The sequence below is a fragment of the Rattus rattus genome, chromosome 8 (assembly GCF_011064425.1).
Source record: "Rattus rattus isolate New Zealand chromosome 8, Rrattus_CSIRO_v1, whole genome shotgun sequence".
NCBI classification, from domain to species: domain Eukaryota; kingdom Metazoa; phylum Chordata; class Mammalia; order Rodentia; family Muridae; genus Rattus; species Rattus rattus.
Window position 1 is genome coordinate 81,761,372 of NC_046161.1, and position 12,318 is coordinate 81,773,689.

The 12,318-nt window shown below is 45.6% G+C and overlaps 1 protein-coding gene across 2 annotated transcripts in view; it reads left to right on the forward strand.

Moving 5' to 3' along the window:
- The first annotated feature begins 4,955 nt into the window (after window positions 1-4,955).
- The window catches only part of Minar1 (membrane integral NOTCH2 associated receptor 1), a 32,392-nt gene continuing 25,029 nt past the window's right edge, over window positions 4,956-12,318 (forward strand). Inside the window, exon 1 of one of the 2 annotated variants that reach the window (XM_032911014.1) lies at window positions 4,956-5,817. The gene's annotated coding sequence lies outside the window, so the exon portion shown is untranslated. The remainder of the gene's footprint in view (window positions 5,818-12,318) is intronic. The other variant, XM_032911015.1, reaches the window with a different exon arrangement.

A 12,318-nucleotide genomic window follows, 5' to 3' on the forward strand; every position in this document is an offset into this window, starting at 1 on the left:
ATGTCAGAGCAGCACGGGTCTCTAGGAACATCTAGTGCAGCCCCCTCATGAAACAAGTGAGGAAACAGAAGGCTAAAGACTGAAGTACCTGGCACAGGAGTCAGAGATGATAGAGCTAGGAGTGGAGAACAAGTCCCCTGCCTCTTTGTTCAGTGGACCACACTGTGATGTGTCTGCCATTTAACATATTCGTGCATCTGTGGAGAAGGAAGCACTGGGTGGTCATGTGGCCCTATGAATGCAGTTCCAAGACTGCATTCTAGCACAGGTTAGAGCCCCCATCTAGGTTTTCCAGAGCATGAGAGTTTCCAAGGCTGCAAAGCCAATCTTTCCTGTACTAAGCAGCCAGGACTCTGAGTTACCACCAGCAGACACTGACTCTGCCTTTCCTTGACAGCAAAGGAATTTCTTTGGAAGAAGTCAGAAGCTGACAAATCAGTAGTCATGCAGAAGAAGCATCTTGGAAAATGTACAGGGACCAAGGAACCTGGAGGAGAAAGGAAGGGTGGCCGAAATCCCATGCAATGCCATGTCACACAAAGGGCCTGCTAAGACTCCATTGCTTTCATAACTCCCAGGCCACTATACCATAGACACCACATGGGTGTGGAACAAGGTCTAAACTAAGCCATGTGGCTGGCTTCGAATTCACAACCTCAAGTGAGAGAATGGGATTGGCCAACTGAGGCCACCTGCTCCTGCTCTAGCTGCCAAGGTTCAGAAGTACAAACCTCAACATTTCACAATGTCAGCTTCTTCCAAAATAAGAGAATAAAAAACCTGGACAGCCTTAAATAGCAACAGAAATAACGTGAATAATAACAAATGTCCTATGACCTTCCAAACATACCACCGATCTCCAGCTGGACTCAGGGAAGCTTCTGGACAGCATGGAGGTGCCCTGCTGTGCGCCGGAATGCAATTGAGGAGATTTAGGGAAGAGTTTTCTGTGAACCCCGTGCTGCACTGGAAAGAGCTCTGTTCTATTTTCAGATCTGCAGAGTCTGGTTCAGAAGTTCATAGCCCCTTCTGGGGATCACTTGTTTGATCAGCAATCTACTAATATCAGTCTCTACCCACCCACTGGACTCACAGCCACTAAATCCAAAACTCATGTCCCATAAGCCTATTGCTGTACATTCCTGACAGTGACGAAGGTCCACTGGGAACAGGTATTATAGTAAAACACTTTCATTGGGAGGTTAAGTTAGAGGGTAGAAGCTATTTTTCTATTATTTCAAACCAGTGTCTTAATCTCTGAGATTTTTCTGCTTAATACATAATCCTTTAAGTCCTTACACATGATACAGGACTAGTGAGGTTTAGTCGGATGGGACCCAGAATGCTCCAGGTAAGCACTGTACTGACAGGTGACAATCCTGGATCCCCCAGGAGCTGTGAGAATCAGGATTCTCCTCTGCCCAGAGTAGCAATAGAGGATGCTGTTGAGTGAATGTTGACCTCTGGGCCTATGCCCTTTGGGTTGTGCTACACGACATTTTAAACCAGCAAGGCAGTATCTCTCAGTGCTCAAAAAGGGAGGCTACACTTTATCCTTTCAGCCCAGAGAACAAGTTTCCCTTGTTCACTGGTACAGTCAAGCTTTTGCCTAGATCCCCAAGATATAAAAGCTTTATTTTCTTCCTTCTCCTTTCTCCTTTCTCTTCCTCTTCTCCTCTTATCCCTCCCTCCCTCCCATCTTCCTCCCTCCCTCTCACCTTCCTTCCCTCCCTCCCTCCCTCCCACCTTCCTTCCCTCTCCTCTCTGTTCCTCTCTCCCTTCCTCCCTTTCTATTTCCCCTTCTTTTTCTTTATCTCTTCCTCTCTCCCATCCCTTTTTTCTCACTCCCTTCTTCTTTCATCTTTCTTCTTCCTTCTCCCTTTCTTCCTCTCTTTGTCTCTGCCACACAAATTGGCTGGATGTCTATGATGAGGCTTACAAATGTTCTTCAAAACCCTATGAGGCTTCTTGTTTTTGCTTTTATAGTTGCAGAAACCAAAGCTCAGGAGAGACTGAGTGAGAAATTGTCTCAAGTGCCTATACAGCCACCAAGTAAGAAGAACAACACTGATGCTACAGCCTGTGTCATTCCTAATACTGAGGTAGACCCATGGCACACTCAAAAGAGATCTAATTGTGATGGACCAAAAAAAGTATTCCTGTGTAAATGAGGGTAGCCTTTGCCAGTTCTTAAGGAGAAATCTGACTTTGCCCATTTCTTTCCCCTGTTCCCATCTTTCCTCTGAAGTAAAGAGAGAGAGTATGTGTAGATATAAAGAAAGACAGTAGGAAGGAGACAGGAGAGGAAATATGTAGAAAGATATAGTTATGCATTTAGAGAGGATATGGGGCATATTAGAGAGAAAGATTTTGAAAGAATTGAGGCAAGAAGAAGTAGAGCAGAGGAGGTGTTAGTCTCTGAGAAATCCAAATGAAGAATGACTATTGATGCATATCCTTTGTGGGGTTTCAGTGGTTGGAACACCCATGGAGACATATCATGGGCTCAATAGATTTATCAATTTCACACCTGAGGGTCTGTATGGCTGGAACTACCCATGTTTCTCAATTCATGTATTAAGTTCAAGTAGAACATTTATAAATGAATTTTTTTTCTGATCTGGGTACAGTGAGGTGAGTGGTGCAGAGAAACGACCTTTACTACACAAAGGTGTGTGCAGGAGACTGTCTAGTTTGCACACAGAGGTAGGGGAAGGCAAAATCCCAGGCTCTCTCCAGGGAGAGATTCCATATGAGCCCCTCTGGCTTCAGTGTTCCAGTACTTCTGTGCATGAATCATTTTCCTGCCACTAGACAGAGCAGTGAGACATTAACTTATGACAGAAAAGGGTTACTTTAGTCCACAGTTCTGAGTGCTCAAGTCCATGCTCAGAAAACTCTATTGCTCCAGTCTCTGGATAGCAATGGTGGTGGGATGCATCTTACGGACGACTCACTTCTGCACCAAAAAGCACAAAAGAGAGGAGGTCAGAATTCCAGGAGTTCCTACAGGAGCTGGGCTCCACTGACCTAAGAACCTCTTACTAGGCCACTCCTCTTTCCACTGGGCAGCCCCAACCTTGGTACCAATTTTGTTTTTTAACACATGGACCTCTGGATAGACAGTTATCCTAAGCATATGGACTCTGCCCCGGGGACAGTATGGTACAGAATAGAACACTAGTAAAAATTTGCAAGGCCTGAAGTCACCTGAGGGGTAGATTTACAGAATCTGTCTAGAGGAGGCAGTGTAGGGACCTGTACTCTTCATGTGTCCTTTACACTGTTTACATTTTGAAAGTTCATACTGTTTCAAATTTCCAAAAAATGTTAGTGTACAAGGAAACAAGATCAAATAAAACAACCCTCTCTTCCCATTTATGTGTGTTTCCTTCTGGAGGTTGGACTCAGAGGTGTTCTTTTAGGATGAAATGGGAGAGAAAACAATATTTAAAAATTAAAAGAGTCAAGGAGCAGGAAGTTGGTGTCCATCCAACTTCCCATTGCACTTACTCAATTCTCTGGATTTTACTAGTCTTGGCTTTGGAGGAAATATCTGTTTGCTTAGGTCTCAATTTACTCTCTAAGCAATGAGTCTGCTGCAGCATCCAAGCTCTCTCCAATGGAATCCAAGTGGACTTCTTGCTCAGCGTAGTTACATATTATTCCTCGGGGCTGGGTCTCCTTCTGCCCTTCTTTGCCTTCTGGATAAATTAGAATTAATCTGTATAAATTATTACCAAGACACCATTGATGACAAATCTAGACTCCTAGGCAAGCAAGGTACAGTGGATCAAATAAGCTTGACCTTTATTTTTCCCTCTCAGTTGCTTTTGTCCTCCCTATATGAGCTTGGTCTTGCCTGATACTAAAGTTAAATAAGGGTGAAATTTTGGGAAAATCTAGCTGGCAACTTATTACCCCACGAGGCTTTATTTAAAGTATCCATGTATTAACAGGTTCACTTTTAGAATGCTTCCAGTCATAGCAGGAAACTCACACAGGGGAGCTGTCATGGAGACCTGCATCCCTCCAGCCCCCACCACCTCCCAAGGCCAGAAGACAGACCACAGGTCACAAAGCTAGCCAGGATCATGCATTTGGTTGCACTCTTGGAAAAGCCACCTAATATGACCCAGAGAGGGTGCTACCCTTAGCTATTTGTTCCCCAATAGTAGGCTTCTTTCCTTCCCTTCCCTTCCCTTCCCTTCCCTTCCCTCTTCCCCCTTCCCCTCCCTCCCTCCCCTTCCCCACTCCCCTCCCTCCCCCTTCCCTTCTCTTCTCTCCCTTCCCCTTCCTTTTTCCTTCCTTCCTTCCCTTCCCTTCCCCTCCCTTCCTTCCTTCCCCCCCTTCTTTCCCTTCCCCTTCCCCCTCCCTTCCCTTCCCCCTTCCCCCCCCCCTTCCCTTCTTCCCTTCCCCTTCCCTTCCCTCTTCCCCTTCCCTCCCTCCCCCCCCCTTCCCCCCCCTTCTCTCCCTTCCCTTCTTCTCTCCCTTCCCCCTTTCCTTTTTCCTTCTCTCCTTCCCTTCCCCCCCCCCTCCCCTTCCCTTCGTCCCCCTTCCTTTCCCCTTCCCCTTCCCCTTCCCCTTCCCTTCCCTTTCCCTTCCCTTCCCTTCCCTTCCCTTCCCTTCCCTTCCCTTCCCTTCCCTTCCTTCTTTTTTTTTTTTTTCTCTTGATTTCACGAGTTTGAAACTATAATTCCGTTTCTTTAAAGCACTGTTGGTGTGACTTTCCCAGCTAAGGAGACAATTTGTATAGATGGTGGCACCACAGGGAGACTGCTGAGTTTCAGTCCCACTGCAGTACCCTGAGTGGCTTGGGAAAATCCTCCAGTCCTCATCTATGTATCCAATTGGACTTTTGGAAATCTATTCGGTTAAGTGTGTGCGTGCGTGTTTGGGGAGGGCTGGTCACGTGAACGCTAGTCTCTCCAATCTGGGTACCAATGAAGCAAACACCGGCCAAGAAGGAAAACATCAATGAGCCAAGTGACCAGTTTGCCCTGGCCTCCTGAAGCACTGCAGAGTCTGAGGCCCCGGAAGGGCGAGCAGAATGCGCCGAGAGAAAAGGAGAGCGACTGACAATGTTAGCTTCTGCTTCTCCACTGGGGGCCGCAGTCACCTTCACCATCGGGAAGTAGGGAGAAGCAAACCCCGGGGGTGGATCTGGCCCTAGGCTCGCTCCAGCTCCAACCTCTGCTTGTTTTTTGCCCCAATGCAGCAGGCGCTACTCAAACGAGACAGAGGCCTTCTTTAGACTCTGGGGGTGTGGGCACCCACTTAGGTGGCTGCAGCTCTGGCAGGCACGCCCGGCGCTATTGCTGCGCCCTCCAGTCCGCCCCCCGCCCCAGGGAGCGCGTACCCAATGCTGGAGAGTCCTCCCTTCCTCAGCTCCCCAGGCGGGAGATGATGGAGAGGCCAGACTGGGTCTCTGACCATCGGGTTCCTGGCCCGAACTGCCCACGGTATCAAAGTCCGTGACGTGGCGACACTGGCTGAGCCTCAGAAACCGATCAGGGCTGCATCCTGAGGCCGCAGAAAGCCCCAACATCATGCAAGTGGGCACTGGCTGCCGACTGCCCAGGAAAACCCGGCTGCGACCCTAGCTTGCAGATCCGGATCTTGCGCTGCGGGGGCTGAAGTTGCCCTATGCCAGGGACGTTGCCCCAAGTGCAAAGCCTGGGCTGCCCTGCAGCCTAGGACTCTCTTGCCTAGGGAACCTTCGGGAAGCTCTGCGTTGGAGGCGGAGTGGACCACCACCTCAGAGCCTCTCAAAACCTGCGGAGGACCAGGGACCAAGAGCTGGAGCAGCCCCCAGAGGTAACTTCAGAAAGCGGGAGAGCGATGGGGACTCGGGCGCACATGTGCATGCAAGCTGTGATCGCTATGTGCCGGTTGCTATTACACGGGGACTCTGTAAAGTCCCGGGCTGCTGACCCTTCTCCTTGGCTCCGATAGCCTCCTGACTGCAAGCCGCTGGGTGCGGGAACCCTTTTCGCTGAGCTCGGTATTGTAGTGGAAAAGGGGGTGTGCATGTGCACACGCATGTGGTATGTGTGTTTGTGTGTGGTGTGCGTGTGTGTGTGTGTGTGTGTGCGCGCGCGCGCATGATAGGTGGTAGGCTTGGCCATATCTGGTGGAGGGAAAGGAGATGAAGGTAGAGAGACAATGGCCAAAGACCACATAGTTCTGGGCAAGTTTTCCTGATTGAGAATTCGTTTCAGACAAGGGTGTTTTGGAGATCAAGTAGGTGAGCTGTCTGTAGGAAAACCCCCTCGACATATCAGAGTAAGGTGGAGAACCAAACAAACCCTAGAAGAACGGAGCAGTGCATCCCATTCTTAAATTGAGATTTTCAGTTTTGTTGATGTGGAAAGGGGGGTGTCTTTCCTCCGGGAGCTGTTCAAGTTCCCCTGCCAGAAAACCAAAGCAGGGCCTGGCTGGCAGCGGGGCGTGAGTTCATTCACACACTAGCTCACCGCTCTGCAGCCTTCCCCACCTGCTCTGCCGCCAGCCCTGCCAAGTCCAGTACTCTCCGAAGCCACAAACCCAGCAGGTAATCATTGGTCCTCTCTGCAAGAGTGTAGGGAGCTTCTCGGAAGCATTTGAGTAGCTTGCTCTTAACAGCATGCATGCCAGCATTGCTTGTGAAATAGTGGCCGGTATTTAAAGGTTGTAAACACAGGCGTGGGGGTGGAGGCTGGCGGAGGGTGGTAAGGTGAGTTGTGGTCAGATAGTCTTTTCAGTGGGAATTAAGTAAGGTGTGCCAAGACCAAGAAGAGAGACATGGAGTCTGGGTGGTAACCCAGGTCGGTTTTGTAAAACTTACATTTTGTCTGAAGGAGGGGGTGATTTTCTTAGGAGATGGTTGGGACCATGGCAGCTGCGTCTGTGATTGGGGGTTTGACAGTTTGGATCGGCTATGAGGTTATGCAGCGTGACATGAAGGATTTCCAGGAGTAACTGAGGGGCAGTGCATTTGGCCAGTTATTTACCCCCATTTTCCTGCAAACAATCTTCTGTTCCCACCTCTCCTGATGGAGTCTTTCTTGCAGGGAGAAGCTAGCCACTTGCTCTGGGTATAGGTGCCTTCTGAGATGAGCTCTAGGCCAGTTCACTGCTGGCCTGAGGAGGGGACTTTGCTCAAATAAGAGTAGTGGGAGAGAGTTGGGTGGCTGTCCTGAACAAGCCCTTTGAATTGGGTTTCTTTTTATGTATTAGAGGATAGGAGTAAACCGAGAAAGGCCGGAGTGTCTGCAAAATCAGCCAGTTTAGAGGAGTGGTTTTTTAAGGTCCTAGAGCCTGCAGGGAAACCTTCAATGTCTGCTTAGGAAAGTCTGGTTCTTATTGTGTGTGAGAGTGATTTGTATAGATCTGCAAGTATGTGAAAATAAACGTCAGTTGCTAGGGGAAGAGCAGATCAAACGCTTCATTTGCATTTCTGATGAATTTAGTGTGTGAAAGTGTTGCATAGCACTTAATAGTTGGAAGAGAGACAGAGGTTTCATTGCCAGTGCTGGAGTCCTTAGGAATTTTGGATATATAATGTCAGTATTTTCTTGGCCAACACCAGGGGCAAAATTTCTGTCTTACCAGCATCTAAAAACTCTAATGTTCCTTTTGAAAGATTTGTGCTTCTGGCAAGTTGTCCGTTCTGTCTCTGTCTGTAGCACATAGAATGGGCATGAGATTCTGTTCTTCGCTTTCCCCTCACAAGCTCTTTGGAAACCTTGGACAAAAGCAGAAAGCAGGGCTGTGGCCATGGCCTGTGCACGGGGAGCTGGAATGTGAAGACCAGGAGGAGGAAGGGGAAGGCCCTGTTTGCTGCTCCAGCCAAGTGGCAATGCGTTCCTCAGACTGGCTGGGGAAAGGTTCCAGATTCCTCTGTGAATATGGTGCTAATGCTCTCTGATTAGCTTTTCCCGCTGACATTCAAATGTTTGTTTTTGGAGCTTACCCTGCAGGCTCAGTGTAAATTAAAGGAAAAAGAAGAGAAGAAGGATATTGAACGTAAGGCAGGCAGAAGCAGTTGTATGCTTCAAATTCATTGTGTGATCTGGGCAATGCTTAGCTTTCTGTATGTATTTTTGCATATTATTGTATGTGCAACATACGCTATATTTATATCGTATGTTGCACATACAATAAGCTTACATAAAATTTAAGTGGACAAAACAGATTAAAAATCGGGGAGGGGCATGGAAGCCTCTTTTATTCGCAGTGTGGTGTCTGGCCCCCTTTGGAGTGCTTAAGGGTTCAGGAGAATAGTTTGCAAGCCACTGGAAGGCTTCTCTTAAGAATGTGGCACCCTACCTCCTTTCAGGATTCCAAATGGAATGTGCTCTCTAGCTCAATGTAGTCAGTGTGCCATGCACACTTGACCTGCACCGAGTCCTTCCTACCCCAGTAACAAGCACATACCTGGATGTGGTATTTATGCACCAGCCCTGACTGCCATGAAATCCTATCTTATTGAGTCATGTGGCAGTGGGATGAGCTGAATGGGCCATGTCATATAGCTATGGCATACTGATTGATTTTTTTTTTAAATTCTTTACTGAGAGAGTGACCTTCAGAATGTGCTGTTGGTTGTATGTGTGTTTGCTGGTGTGTGCTGGTGTGTGTGTGTGTGTGTGTGTGTGTGTGTGTGTGTGTGTTACAGGCGCGTAGGACTTGATGCCATCATTCCAGCATGATTTATTGAATGAATATGACCACTATGTGGCTTTCCTGATGTCCTGAGTATTTTTCCATGCCTTCTACTAATGAGAGCTTCCATGGAGCTTGCCAATGAGTGATCTGCTGTGCTCTGACTTGAGAGGGCTCCTCAGTGATGCCCATTCTCTGTGGCCTTACCCAGTTTACTTTGTGTTTGCTAATTTTAACCTTCAGTGATTCCTGTGGTATGGTTGGCGGCCACAAGGCAACATCTGGAATAACTCTGGGACTGATAAAAAAGGTTGTTTCAAGCGAGATGATAACCATGTAGCTTTATGAGTATGTTAAAAGCCTAAAATTAAGTAGCTGAGGAAATAAAAACCAGTATAAGTGGTCAACAAACTTATAGGGACTGGAGAACTTTAGAGCGTTAGGGCAGCTTAAATGACCAGCAGCATGAGAGGTCACTGTCAGAAATCAGGGAGAGCTTGTTGGAAGATACATCAGAGCTGTAGAAACTGGAGTCCTTTGACTATGTGTGTGTGTGGAATTGGTAGGTCAAAGGGATGGAGGTTTAGACAATGTGTAGGGAGTGTTAGGGAGCATGCAGGTAGCGTGTAGGGAATGGATAGGAATAGTGTAGGGCTCAGAGTAGGTGATACGTAGAGTATGAGTAGGTGATATGTAGAGTATGAGTAGGCCACGTCTATGAAGGGTATGGGTAAAGTGTTGCTGTTGGTAAGTAGTGGGTGTGGAGTGACAGCTGAGGTTAGAGGTGTAGGGTGTAGAATATGGGGAGGCCATATGTGTAGGATATGGGTAGGTGGTATGTGTTGGTGTGGCTAAGTGGTATGTGTTGGCTATGGGTAGGTGGTGTGTGTAAGGTATGGGGAGGTAGTGGTTTTTAATTTTGGGTAAGGGACTTTGTGTTAGATATGGGAAGTTGGTACAGATGGGGCTTGTGTAGTAGTATGTATAAAGCATGGGCTATGGCCGTGGGGCGGTAGCGTATGAAATGTTAGGTAGTATGTGGTTTCTACCTCGCTATTCTACCACCTTCCAACAGCAGTGTAGGCTCCTGACCAAGCCTTTAACACAAGATTTTAGGGGTAACTCACCTGAACTATATCAGGAGGTAAAGACCATACAGTACTTAGTCCTTTTCCACTTGGTAAAGAAAGTATTTTTATGTTCTTTATGTTTATGAATAATAAAATAATCAAATTGTTTTTTCTGTTCTGCTCCGTTTGTTATGATATTATAGCTTCTTCTTTGCCTTCCTTCCTTTCTTTGTAAATTGGCCATTTTTGCTTGGGTTATTTATTCATTATTAATTTTAAGAGCTCTTCATAAGATACAAGAGGCATCTGCTTCCTGCCTTTTCCAGGTTTTATAATTCTAGAGATGGGTGACCAAACACTTCTCATGTATGTAAATGGGTCTTCTCTTTTCTTTCTGATTTGAGCACTTGGGAACTTGTAGAAGATGTTTTCAGGGTCTCAGATTATCTGACCTTCGACTCAAACTTTTGCTTTTTCGGTTTCAGCTTTTATGTACACACTATGAGTAAAGATGAAGCCAAATTTTTAAAGCCAATTGCTTTTCTGACTATTCTAGCAGTACTTAATCAATAAACCATAGACACATCTACTTTGATTGAACACACCACCATCTTGTCATTGCCTTGCAATGCTGTCTGTATCATATCCTGACCTACACCTGGATCTGGTCAGTCTGTGCCATTGACTTATTTAGGATTTAATATTTAACTACCTGAACTATTTTCTACTTTGACCAGAATTCTTCTATCTTTTACCACCTACTTTTATTTACATGTATGTGTGTTGGAATACTACAGGCCCCAGGAGGACAGAAGAAAATGTCAGAGTCCTTAGAGCTGAGATTAAAGGAAGGTCATGAGTCCTCAATGTAGGTGCTGGGAATGAAACTTAGAATCTCTGGAAGAGCAATGCCAGCTTTTAACCAGTTGAGTTTTCTCCCCAGCTCTACCAACAAGGATTCTTAATTAGTTACCTTGAGGAAATAATTATTATGCTTCCTCTAGCATGAAGGGCTTTCCTCATAAAAATGAAACAAGAAAACAAGGAAAGGAGATGGGGCAAAACACAAATGGTAACAAATGAGAAATTAAGCATGCGTGGGTTTTTTAGTGGCATTTGCCTTTGTAGAGCCTTATATCTGAAAGTTTACGTTAGCTCCACATTTAACATGTCCCAGCTAGAAGTGGGCAAGTAGAAACTTAATCTTCTAGTTTTAAAATTTTTATTTAGTATTTTTTGACCCCGGGTCTTATGTAAAGCAGGCTGGTTTGCAGATCACTCTGTAGCCCGGGTTAAACTTGAACTTCTGACCATCTTGCTTTATGTCTCAAGTGCACCATCATGCCTGACTTGACTCTTTTTTTATTAGTGAGTTTTTAAGACAAATTTTTAAGACAAGTACGTAAAGTAATCTAACAGATGCCCACTTGCAAATGAGATTTCAAAGGTGGCAATGGTTGTCATTTTTGTTCCAGCGCCTGGTTTTTGTTTGTTTAAAGAAAAGGCTGTTCCAGTTTGTTAAGTTTCTGTTGTAGTTACTTGCTGTTCTTCCCTCTGATGAGGAAGGTGCCCATTCCCCCAAATAATTGAATATGTGGCTTGTGGCATTGGGATTGACATGGATTTATTAAGGAACCTGGTGAATACTGCACACTGCCTAGGGCCAGATGGGATTGAACTCGGAAGCAGTGCAAACAAATGGACTCTGTAATATTTAAAGTTCTCACAGGAGGACAGGATTCGCTTTTTTTTTGAATACTTAGAAGAGCTGAAGGGAGCCAACCCTGCTTTTGGGGGGATAGGTAGGAACAGTGTAGTGTTCCTTAATAAGGAAGATTGTCTAAAGGACCTTATACATGGGGACAGAGAGGGAACTTACATATAGTCTATCTGAGGCTCTCTTGATTTCGCCGGGTGCCAAGCATGGACAAGCTCTGGATGAGCAGAAGCCTTGGTCTTAGGACATTGGCTACATCTTTCTGTCCCCACCATCCCAAGCTTGCTGCTTTCATTTCCGCATGTGTCTTTATATCTTCTTTTCACAACACACTCCTGTGATTTGTTTGGGTTTTGTTTCTGAGTGGCAGTGGTGTAGAAGATCCACATGGCAGTGTATGCTCCCATTAATTTTTTATGTTTTGAGTCTTATTCTCAAATTGATTAAATATATATGGATTTTATATTTTGAGTAATTCCGAGTCAATCCCTTCATGCCATTCTCCTCCTATTAAGAGCACCTGGGAGCAGTTTTATTTCTTTGTGAACCCATGTTAGTGATTAAGTAAAACATCTTATATTAAAAGAAATAATATTTTTTCTTTAGAACTTAACTATAAAATAATTTATTTTAAATTAAGAACTTTATTTTTAGGTTCGGAGTTCTGTTTATAATACCTGTCTAGAATTTTTCTAAGAGGCTAATTTTCTTTTTTTTAGAATCTCCCCCCCCCCTGTGTGTGTGTAAAATAGAGGAGAGAGATCTCAAGATGAGATCATGAGTTTGGCATGCTTCCTATACTTTTGTGAATTTAAGGTTGTATTTTTCTGGTGAGTTTTTTCATCATTCTTTTGTAGTAGTTTTCTGAATTGCACTTTTGTTCAA